Source organism: Physeter macrocephalus, chromosome 10 (genome assembly GCF_002837175.3).
Source record: "Physeter macrocephalus isolate SW-GA chromosome 10, ASM283717v5, whole genome shotgun sequence".
Taxonomy (NCBI): Eukaryota; Metazoa; Chordata; class Mammalia; order Artiodactyla; family Physeteridae; genus Physeter; species Physeter macrocephalus.
This window is the reverse complement of record NC_041223.1, coordinates 66445333-66458060: the sequence shown is the minus strand read 5'-3', so window position 1 is coordinate 66458060 and position 12728 is coordinate 66445333.

Genomic DNA, 12728 nt, shown 5'->3' with positions numbered 1-12728 from the left:
TCCCACATGCCGCAGAGCAACTGGGCCCGTGAGCCACAACTACTGAGCCTGCGCGTCTGGAGCCTGTGCTCCGCAAGAAGAGAGGCCACGACAGTGAGAGGTGCGCACCGCGATGAAGAGTGGCCCGAAAGCCCTCGCTCAGAAACGAAGACCCAACACAGCCAAAAATAAATAAATAAATTAATTAAATTTTTTAAAAAAAGAAAATAAACTTGTTTTAAAAAAAAAACTGTACATGATAATTAAATTCTTGGTAATAGTGTCCTACAATTCTAGTAGGCGGGATGAAAGAACTTTATCTTTAGTCAAGTCTAGACATAAAATAGGAAACCCTAATGTTGTTTTCAAATGATTTCCAGAGGATATGCTTGTAGGTGTATATGTATTTACTTGCATATATTCATATGCAAAGATCAAGGTATATTTAATGACAACATTCAACATTGGTTTGTGCTTGTTTTGTTATAACCTGCCTTAAATGGCTAATCAAGATAAGATTTGTTCTCTTTTCACCTTCAGCTTATTTAATATGTATAGTAAATATATCTACATATAAATGCTGTAATTTACTATATATGACTTCCATTCTTCCCACTTGACCTGGTTTAAAATATCAGAACTTAAAGTCTACTCATTTAAAAATATCTCCCCCAATAGGACATATTAAAATGTCCATTTACATTTCTCATAGCAGCACTTGTGCAAGTGCCTTCAAAATTAAATATGTCAAAGTTATAATTATAGCAAAATGAAAGCAAATGCAAGAATGGCTCTGAGAGGTTTATCCTTTTAAACTGCAAATTTAGCTCTTTTACATAGGCAGGTTTAATTTCGAAGATTTTCACAGTGTAGGAACTAATTAATTAGTTAATAATGCATGAAGCCAGTAGAGCATTATCTGTGCTATATCCCAGATGGAAAACTAGAACAAATGAGGAAACTTACATTTAATTTGACCCTTTTAAACATGAAAACTTTAGGCTTGTCTTGTTGTCTTGTTAAATTTTCATCATTTTATCTTCCATGTCTTTGGTTGTCCCCTGCTCCACCCTCAAACAATTATAGAATTTTTAGGCTCTTGTAGTGGAAAAAGGAGGTGACAGCAATTTGACTGCAACAAATCACTTAACGGGCTTGATCAAGCTGATTTTAAAACTAAAGTCATTCTTCACTGTGATAGCACATTATCTTGTATGAGCTGCTAGTGTCCATTTGCTAAATTGCTGCCTTTATTAAAACAAATGGAAACCTAGTGGTCTGAGGGAGTTAATGCCCTTAGTCCTGCATCACCTCCTCCCCCGTACACACACACTTGCTATAGAAACCAAACAATCTGAGTGTTCTTCCTTACAGGTCACACTTATTATTCCACAAGTGATATCTAAAAGCTGAAAACAATGTGATTTTAATCATCAAATGTGTTCCCTTCTTTCAAATCTATTCTTATCAAGCCAGGATGCAAATTTGACAGGTGAAAGGCTATGAAGTGCTATCACTGTTGTACCACTTCTTATGTTTTTATGATCTTCATAGACAGAGGGACACCCCCCATCTACAAATTAAAATCCATGTTACTTTATTTAATTATTTATTTCTCTTTTACATTTAGGGCAAAATTCAAGCCTCCTCAACAGCTGTGACTCATTTACCAGCAGCAAATAAGGCAATGTGTTACAATGTAAGTATCAACTCTGGTTGTCTGTGTTGAAGGAGTATTTTTTTCTCAGAAAAATATGAAATGGAGAAAGGACGAACTTCTGTTCTTAAGAATGAAAAGTGAAATTGTCAATTCTTGAGCCTCATTTCAAATAATAGAAACAGAAACACAATCACAGGTGTTCTTTCTTAAAGATACCCATGTCTTATCCTATCAGGTGAATGATGAAAATTGTGGATTCAGTTTGAAAGCACGATTAAAAGTAATCGACTGGTGTGAGGTGATATCTCAATGTAGTTTTGATTTGCATTTCTCTAATAATTAGTGATGTTGAGCATTTTTTCATGTGTTCGTTGGCCATGTCTATGATTCCTTTGGAGAAATGTCTATTTAGGTCTTCCACTCATTTTTTGATTGGGTTGTTTGTTTTTTTGATATTGAGCTGCATGAGCTGTTTGTATATTTTGGAGATTAATCCTTTGTCACTTGCTTCATTTGCAAATATTTTCTCCCATTATGAGGGTTGTCTTTTTGTCTTGATATGGTGTTAGGGAGTGTTCTAATTTCATTCTTTTGCATGTAACTGTCCAGTTTTCCCAGCACCACTGATTGAAGAGACTGTCTTTGCTCCATTGTATATTCTGGCCTCCTTTTTCATAGATTAGGTGACCACAGCTTCATGGGTTTATCTCTGGGCTTTCTATCCTGTTCCATTGATCTATATTGGCCGTTGTCACAAAATCTACAAACAATAAATGCTGGAGAGGGTGTGGAGAAAAGGGAACCCTCCTACACTGTTGGTGGGAATGTAAATTGATACAGCCACTATAGAGAACAGTATGGAGGTTCCTTAGAAAACTAAAAATAGAACTACCATGTGATCCAGCAATCCCACTACTGGGCATATACCCAGAGAAAACTGTAATTCAAAAACACATGCACTCCAATGTTTACTGCAGCACTATTTACAATAGCCAGGACATGGAAACAATCTGAATATCCATCAACAGAAGAATGGATAAGGAAGATGTGGTATATATATACAATGGAATATTACTCAGCCATAACAAGGAAAGAAATTGGGTCATTTGTAGAGACGTGGATGGACCTAGAGACTGTCATACAGAGTGAAGTCAGAAAGAGAAAAATAAATATCATATATTAACGCATATATGTAGAATCTGAAAAATTTGGTATAGACAATCTTATTTACAAAGCAGAAATAGAAACACAGACATAGAGAACAAACGTATGGGTACCAAGGGTGAAGGGGGGCGGTGGGATGAATTGGGAGATCGGGATTGACATATATACACTATTGATACTATGTATAAAATAGACAACTAATGAGAACCTACTGTATAGCACAGGGGACTCTACTCAATGCTCTGTGGTGACCTAAATGGGAAGGAAATCCAAAAAAGAGGGGATATATGTATACATATAGCTGATTCACTTTGCTGTACAGTAGAAACTAACACAACATTGTAAAACAACTATACTCCAATAAAACTTAAAAAAAAAAAGTAATCGAGGTAAAATACCTACCTTTACAATAATAAAAGGAGCTAAACTTTTTCCCCAAATTAAGGAGATTGGTTCTTCCAGGCCTGCCCTGGCTAGGGTGTAGAGCCGATTGCAGTTGCTCTCTGAGAGTAGGAGTTCAAATTAGGGAGTTGAGAAAAATAAATACCCAAGGTATGATACCTTTAAATAATCATGAGTTGGGGAAAATCCTTATTAAGAAATCAGGAACTCAAAAGGAGAGAAAGAGAAGAGCATGCTAATGAAAAAAGCTTCCTGACGAATTCTAGAATCCTTATATTTCTCTTTGCTAAAAAACTAGGATTGATGGAAAGGTCATGATGTTCCTTATGGATCTGTATGTAGTACACAGAACAAACCCAAATTTCAGGTTGTTTTCTTATAACAGTCCAGAAAACATTTAGTTTTACCTCTAATATAACAGAATCAGTTAATAACCCATTCTGCATTTAGGAATTTTCTTTAATTATATGCATTTACTACTTCATCTGACAGTTATTTGTTGTAGTTGCCACATTAGGTGCTGGAGATACAATGGTGAATATAATGGACAAAGTTCTTGCTCTCAAAGAGCTTCCAATTTAACATGGGAATGAGATAATTAAAGAGGCAATTGTAATTCAGTGCAACAAGTATCATTGTGATGGAAGAACAGGGGGATCATAGGAGCACAAATCAGAGATGATAAACCAGATTTGGCAGTGAGGGATTTCCTTCAATGATATGACATCTAAACTGTAATCTGATGAATGAGTAAAGTGTTAGCTCAGTGGAAGGGAGAGAAGAGATTGTGTCAGAAAGAGTTTTTAATGGGATGTTAATAATCAAAGAGGAAACAAGTTACATGTTGAGGCATGGAATCGTAGGATGAATGATGAGAGATGGATATTTAATATTCAGGTACGATATGTATATTTAAATGGAAGTTATTAAACTATCTTTCTGGGTTTTTTTTTTTGTTATTTTGTGGTATTGGCAGAATTGTGTGTGTGTGTGTTAATTATAACTGAGTCTGAATACAACTACTCTAGGGTTCTGACAAGATCCCAAGCCAGCAAGACTGGGGATTAGTTGTTGAAACATGGGGAAAATGCTGAAGCAATCTCAGCCAGACCTTGAAGAGATCCTTTTATTTGCAATGTAAAGCATATTTCACTATAAGCCTTCCCTCTCCCTCCCATTTCTCTCTGTCTTTCTGTTTCTCTGTTCATTAATACTTCTTAATTTAGTAGAATTTTCAAAATAGTATCAGCTACAAAGATAGATTGATTTATTTTTCCCCAACCACCTAATATACTATAATTCTTGATTTCCTTTGCAAATTTTAACTTACTTTATACTAATGTTTCATTTTGAAAGTGGAAATTTTGTTTCCAGATGCCTTTCCATGTCTAAGTGCAAACATTTGATTTCTTATATTATTTCCCAGTACTGATAATCACTCCTCCCTCAAGCAACAAATCCCTTTGGGATATAAATTGTAAACTAATACAGTGAAAGCAACAACAGAAGTATTTTCTGTACATTCAGCACTTGGCATTTGTAGCATTTTCCAAGCAAAGTTTATGAAAGAAATGGGACACAATTTGGCAGTAGTTCTGGAAGAAAGACCTGTGTTTAACTATTTTGTGTGCTGTTGTTTTTGTTGTTGTTTTCATTCAGAAGTAGGTGAATAATAATTTGGTAGAGACAGCAGTTTATAATTGTGAACATGAACTAAAGCTAGATTTTCCTCTTCACCCAACATTATAATCAAATTTTAATAACTGTGGGTTTCCTGAATCAGGTCTTCCCATAGGCATGTGTGCTGGCTAAACATCACAGAAACATAGCATTAAGTCTACTTCAATAGATATGTGATATTCAAAAAACTAGAATCCATCAAGCTCTTCCATTCTCCACATGAACAAGTAGATGGTTGTCAGAATCAAATGAAGCAAGGGATAGAGAATGATTTTATTTAATTTGTTGGGTCCGGGCCTAGTGGTCCATATGTGCTACCCATGTAGGAATGTATATTTGAACCACTTTATTTTCTGATATCATTCTCAGGAGAGGTAAAAATGATAATTTCCTCAGTGGTCTATAACATTTCCCTAGAGGCGAATAAGTATAGTAGAAATACAAGCCATCACTAGTATTTATTGGGTCACTTGGCTTCTCGTCTCTTAAAAAATATTCAGCTGTGAAATTTGGTCATAAATTATAATCCTTTAATTCACAAAGAAATATTTTATGAAAAGAACAAAACAAAAATTTAAGCAAATATACATTACTGTCTTGACCTTGACACAGAAATTATATAAGGAATGAAAAATAAAAAAATTATATCTCTATTTGAAAAACGTGGTTAAATTATCTTTTCTCTCATACACATTCAAAATAATCTTATAAGAATATTTATTATCATATCTAGGTTTAATTTGTTAGGCTATCTAAAACATCAACTGATATTGTCTTGAGTAGTATTTGCCAACTTGGCGTTTATTCATGCCTCTTCTTTTCTTGTTTTTTGTTCTTTTGAGTTGGGGGATTGGGAATTAGCATTCTAATTTTTGTTGTAAATTCACCACTCCTTCATCCTACATCTATGTGGTTGATGCTACCAGATAGCTTCACAGTTAGGCATGTGCCCAAAGCCAGGTCAGAGAAAGTTAATTTCAGGACTTGTATTGAAACACTCATAAAAGGAACGTTCCCATTGCTTTCCTTTTGCTCAACTGTGAGAATGTACACCTAAAGCTGTTTAGGGCTTCTAGAATGGAAGAACCTGCCAGAGAATTAAGCCAACAAAGAGGAAATAAATAGCCAACAGAGGGAGAGAGATGATTTCCTTACAATATTATTTTAGGACCCTGATCTGGCCATGCCTAGACTTCACCATCTTGTTGGGTAAAATGTCCTGTTTTTCCTTAAGGCAAGTTGAATAGTTGTTTTTTTTTTTTTTACTTGTAACGAAAAATGTCCCAATTAATACATCAGTGTCATTCTCATGAAGTGGACCAGAAACACCCCAGAACAAGCAGCTTTCTGCCAAGCCACTTAATAAGTCTCTCAGAAGTAGTTTTAGGAATCAGGATTACAACAATAAATATTTTTATAAAGATTTTATGAGAAGTACTGTTTTAGAAAATAAGTTTAATTGGGTGTGGGTCATACCTTGTTTATCTTTGTATTCCCAGTGCCTTGAATTTGGTCTAGCATATAGTTATCACTCAATAATTATTGAAAAAAGTGTCCATAGAGATTCATACATTAGTTGGGCAATAGAGGCAAAAAAAAGTACAAACCAGGTTACTTTCCTATAAGAAGAGCAGAAATCATGTAATCAAATTATTGGAATAATTTACATTTTGCACTACTTCAAGAGGTAGTAAAGGATGCTCTCAAGAATGAGAAAGGGTTACAGGCTGCAGTAAATTAGGGAAATATGCCTACTGTTATTTTAATTTAAAAAAAATCTCCCAATACATTAAAATATTAGGGAGACTCCAAGAAGTCCTGCAATTTCAGGAGTCAAGTCCAGTCTGCCAGATTCACAAATGGAAAATTTAAAAAATTGAAACACTATTAATATCTGACATGAACATTCCACATATTACCATGATAAAAGCTGTAACATAACATGATAAGGACAACACATTGGGAGCAGAAGAAATGCCTTGGGTGAAGTCTTAGGAAAAGGATTTTTGACATGGTTCTTGAGGCATTTTTGAGAATGTGTCAGGAAGAAGTATTTAGATGTGTTAGAGGAGAAGGGCAAAGTGTGTGCAAAGCCACATACTTCTGCCAGCGCTCTGAGGAACAGAGAAGGGCAAAGTTTCTTGACAGTAATTCTAAATATGAATATCCCTGTCAGTGGTAACTGTGAACATTTTTTTCCTTTTGTTATGTGTTATTTTATGCGATTCTTACAAGTCTATGAAAACCCTGATCTTTTCCCTTTTCCTTAAATAGTTATCAAGTGCTACCCTTACCACCATCAATAATAATAATAACAGTAAAAATGAAGGTAGTGCATGTCAGGGAGGTTTCTAAGGACTTTGCATGTTTAAATTCTTTAACTCTCACAACAACCTAGCCTGGTAGGAACTATTATTATCCCTCTTTGGTACCAGAGTATTAATGGGATGCTCAGTATCTTATTGTACTGAGACAGAGAGAGGTGAATTAGACGCCCAAGGTTACAAGACGGCAGAGCCAGAGTCTACCCAGCATGTCTGGCTCCAGCACCTGCAACCTTAAATGTCATGCTCTACCTCTTGCCACACTAGCCTGGGCATGTGTGTATGCTGGTGAAGAAACAGACAGTCCCCTACACTGGTCAATTTACAATGTCTGAAAAATATTTAGTAAAACAAAAACAAAAATAAAATTAAAACTAATCTCAAAATAGGAACCTCCCCCTGAAATTTTTAGGTCAATGAAGCAACTTGAGCAAAGAGAAGAAAGGTGACAGCTGGTGATAACTAGACAATACAAGGTCAATGGTAGTTTACTTTATATGAAGAACACCTTTCATTTCTAATGTCAGAATTTATTTTTATTTTATTTTTTAATAAGTCTTGAAATGCTTTACCTTAGCAGTTTCTGAAAACTGATTCTCTGTAGTTAATGTGAGGAAATTTCCCTAAACATCCTAAATGATTGCAAAAATAAGAAAGAAGTTAGGATTCTGCCTATTAGAGGACTTGAGAAGGAGGAGGGGCTGGTAGCTGGGGCAGAAGGGACTGGGCCCTTGAGAGTCTTGAGATGCAAAAATGGGACAAAAGAGTAGAGAAAAGAAATAAAAAGTAACCTCACCAAGTGCTTACATTTTAGTTTGTCCCTTCCCATGGCTTCATCTCTCTCCTCCAGGACAGGTAAGGGAGTTGTGGAGTGAAGGCCAAATGACTAGAGTTAAATAACTGAGGCAGAAGATAGATGGGCCCCAGAATGAACAGTTTCTCCCCTGTGGACAGAAACTCCATAAAAGCAGGATGATGGAGGAGGCTGGGCCCTGCTCAGATAAGAGATAAAAGACCACATATTCCTCATTCTCGAAGTCAAGGAGACCTTCCTGACTACACAGGTGCAGAAAGGCTCCTTGGAGGTCAAAAAGGGAGGGGGAACCACCCCATAGTAAGTGATGCCAACTACCCATAGGCCTCTACACTAGAATCCATCTTGGCTAAGAGACGCGCATGCACACAGGGGAGGACCCTGAGATACACCAAATAAGAACTCAGAACAAGGCAAAGCAAGGTGATTGGTCAAAGGAAACCCGGAAGAAATGCCCCATAAAAGCGATTCAAACTGCCATGCGGGCGTGACTTTCTCTCTCTCTGAGCCTGCCTGTGTGTCTGTCCACAAGGACTGTACTCTTTTTCCTCCTAATAAACACTTTACTTGCTTCACTACTTTCCGTCTCTATGTGGAAATTCATTTCTACACAGCTGACGGGCCAGGACCTTGTCACTGATCACTGGTCTAATGGCTAAGATTCAGTGCTCTCACTGATGCTGCCCGACCTCAATTTCTGGCCGGGAACCGAAACCCTGCTTCAAGCTGCTGCAGGCCGAGGCCATCCGAGATCATAAGCACTCGCCTCCAAGCACTTACCATCCTTTCAGCCTACGTTACTTTTTCCTACCTCCTCTTCCATCTCTCTTCTCTACACCTCTCTTCCTTCAAGTTCTGAAAGAACCTTTCTCTTCCCATACTCAACTAAACTCCTGTTCATTTAGAATGATTGACATACATTACTCTGAAAATTAAACCTTTTCCTAGCTGCCGGTTTCAGTGCTTCTGGATACAGTCGTCTCCCCTGGCTTGGTCATCTTTCCTGTTTCCCTTATTGGATGGTATCATTTACTCTCACCTCACCTCCTAATTAGTCTAACAGTCTATTCCATCTACTTTCTTTGTTTCCCAGTGACCAAAAATTGCAACAATGATACTTAATCTCCTTTCCTTCCAAGTATTACTGAGGATAACACAAACAATCGTCAGTTAGAGTGGTTTAGCTATTGCAGCATTAAGATGGGAAATGATTATGATACCCACAGCTTTGAGAATTACTATTTGAAAGCTCCAAATTTGAGCCATATCCATGTTAATGTTTAATGTCGAAGAGTCAGTTTTTAACACTGTCTATGTATGCTCCATCTTTATAGTCAGATATTCACAAAGTATGGTTAGTAAAATAAAAACTGAGATAATAACACAGGGCCACATGCCTGAACCATGAGAGTCAAACTCCTTGAGGAGAACCACTCATTCAATAGCCTAACACCTTTGAGTACCTATGAAGGGCCAATCCATGTGTGAGGCCTGAGAAGACATTTTAAAAAATCATTTTCCCCCCATTTGATTGGGGCTACCCAGTCAATCCTAAATTTGCTATCATATTCTCTTGCCCCAGAGAGCACAGTCTCAATACTCATAAAAGAAACTTAAACTTTAAAGAAGTCCAAAGGAAAACTGAATATGACACATTTAAAAAGAGACTTCAAGCTTATTTCAAGAGAATAATTAATATTAAGTTAGAAATGAAATTTTCCCAGTAAAAGATTATTCTTTCCTTTCTAAAAGCACTGAAAAACACCTCCTGACTTACATTAAATAGGTTTACAATGAATTAGAAGGAATCAAGATGAAATAGAGTTCCAAGCAAGGAAAGTTTACATTGACTTTTTTATATAATGCAGTGAGTACTCTAAGATTAAAATTGATAGTATCAAAGTATTTAAATCTGATGATTGCTTGAATCTTCACTGAACAGTGTACTTTCTTCAACTGTCACTCATTCTCCAGGTTTTATGATACAAAAGTCAACTTATTAGAAAGAAATTTTTAAGTGTCTTAAGAAACACACTTTAAAAAACTGAGTAAGAGCCAGTCCAACATTTAAGCTCCCGGAAAATACACAAAATTCAATGTCAAACTTTGGTTAATCTCCAGGTGATGTCAATAGCGTGTGTAAACCAACTGAGTTTCGCACAACATACTGAAGGCATTTTTTTTTTGTATTATATAATTCAAGGTGACCTTATAGAATTAATATCTATTATGCAAAGGACAAAAAATGTGACTGAAAGTCTAGGTGTTTAGCTACCCTTCAGCACATGACATTTTACCAAAAAAAAGAAAATAAATATCCATGCAAACACACTAAGTCCATTGAGTAATTTAGGTCAAAATAAATGAAGTACATGAATAATTCATATTTTCCAGTGAAGTACTTTGCAATGTTATCCAATTTACAGAGCACAGAGCATCACACATAAATGTTTGGAATCTCATTAAAACATAAAAGTCTACTGATAGATCAGCCAGATTCTGACTTCTAGAAAATCTCTCCAATTTTAAACAATGAAAAAATAGACATTAGTATTATAAGGAAAGCTTTAGTAATGTATCAGCTTACTTTCTTCTCTTGGCCCATGTGTTTTTACTGTTTACAGGGCCTTTCTACCAAGAGCGAAAAATAAAATAGAATTTTTCAAGGGATTTGAAATCTCTCCACTAGAGCCTACTGTAGTTTAAATTTCATGCATTGCTCTTATGCACAAAAAGGGGGGAAATGCATTTTGGAACAAGAAAAGAACTTAGAAACAATCCAGTTCAAGACTCATTTTACAAATGAATAAATTCAGCATTAGACAACTCTCCAACAGAAATCATTAGAAGCATTCCGATTTTACTTCCCATGTGCCATTAATAAGGGAGTTTGCAATTCGTAGGATCTTGTCACTTGATATCATAAAATCTGACTCATTGCATCATATTGGATGTACTCCAGAAATTTTAGTTCCTATAGAGTAATTTTCTGGCTCTATTTACTGTCTTGTTTTATGATATACCAAAGGGATTTGCTGTATTCCGCTGTCCTGATTTTAATCTGAGCAAAAATGAAATTAAAAAATAAATAAATAAATTGTCAGGCAACAGACATATTGGATATTCCAGACAGCCTCAGTGATGTGTCTGAGAGATATTTGGTTTCTTACCAAAAACACAGTCCAGGACTCTAATTGTAGTTATTTTCTTTTGAGAAATGGATGGTAAATGACAAGATGATACTAAACCCTCATAACACAAAGTCATGAATTTTATTGATCCACCTAAAAACTGCTGGAGTTTCCATATATTAGGGCTTTCAAGTAGTAGTGTACTCTCTGTATATCGTGCACATTAAGGTTTTATTAAAAATTCAATGAAATATTTATATCTGTTATAAATCCCTGATGAGTAAATGAATGCAATCAAGACATAGTGATTTTCCAATATGAGTTTTATTCATAGAACATTTTGTCATGGCAATAGACGTCTTTTAGTTTTTAAAAAGATAACTACTGTTAAGTGACCTACTTCTTACATGGGAATGATTTATTCGATCACCGTTTTAACTCTTCTTCTCCACCCCAGTCCCAGCCCATCCTCCTCTGAAGAGTAAAACTGATTTACATGAGGGTTCCCATAGGGCCTATTTCAAATTTCCCTGGGTAATTCAGAAGTAATTTCAAATTTCCCTAGATAATTCAGAAGTAATTTCATAATAATGCATAATAACTTTCATGCAGATCTTAAAGTTATAATCCTTTCTATTAAAATTCCCAAGATAACATTTCTTACAGTAATTCCATTGTGTAAGTACAAAGGCAATTGTCAGTAATTCCAAATGATGTCGATATTTGAAGATAAGGATATTTCTCTCTCCTAAGTTCCACCAGCAGGGCTGCCATCTTGCTTACCTCCAGAGGTAGCACGGACAGAGAACAGAGTGAATCATGCCCTGGGAATAAGGACACTGAGATCCAGGCCAAGAGAAACCTCCTCCTGAAAGAGTCATAATTGGAAGGTTCATTATAGGTTTAAAGTTATTTAAATGACTTTATCTTTCTAAAAAGTCTCTTCAGAATTATAGAGTTTTTCTGTCTGCTTTGAGTACCAATAAAATTTGGAAAAAAACTCACTTCGGGGCTTCCCTGGTGGCGCAGTGGTTGAGAATCCGCCTGCCGATGCAGGGGAACCGGGTTCGCGCCCCGGTCTGGGAGGATCCCACGTGCCGCGGAGCGGCTGGGCCCGTGAGCCATGGCCGCTGGGCCTGCGCGTCCGGAGCCTGTGCCCCGCAACGGGAGAGGCTACAATAAGCATCAGTATTTGATCTGAGAACATTTTTGCTAGGTCTCTTTATGTACTTTTCACAATAATCAGTGGTATAGATACTGAGACAAAGCATAACAGAATCTAAAATAAAAGAAGTAAACTCATTTTCCTTCTCCAAGTTATTTAATCTTGAGTTTCTTCATAAAACACAAGTTTGCAACATCACCACCAAAGCCTGATTTAAGAAGGGCAAAGGGGATTGGAGCAACCAACTTGATCTCCAGCTTTTTTGTCCCAGCCTCTGAATATCTCTGCTGATGATCTTTGTTTCCTTCTAGTTTTTTTTTTTTTTTTTTTTTTTTCCGGTATGCGGGCCTCTCACTGTTGTGGCCTCTCCCGCTGCGGAGCGCAGGCTCCGGACGTGCAGGCTCAGCGG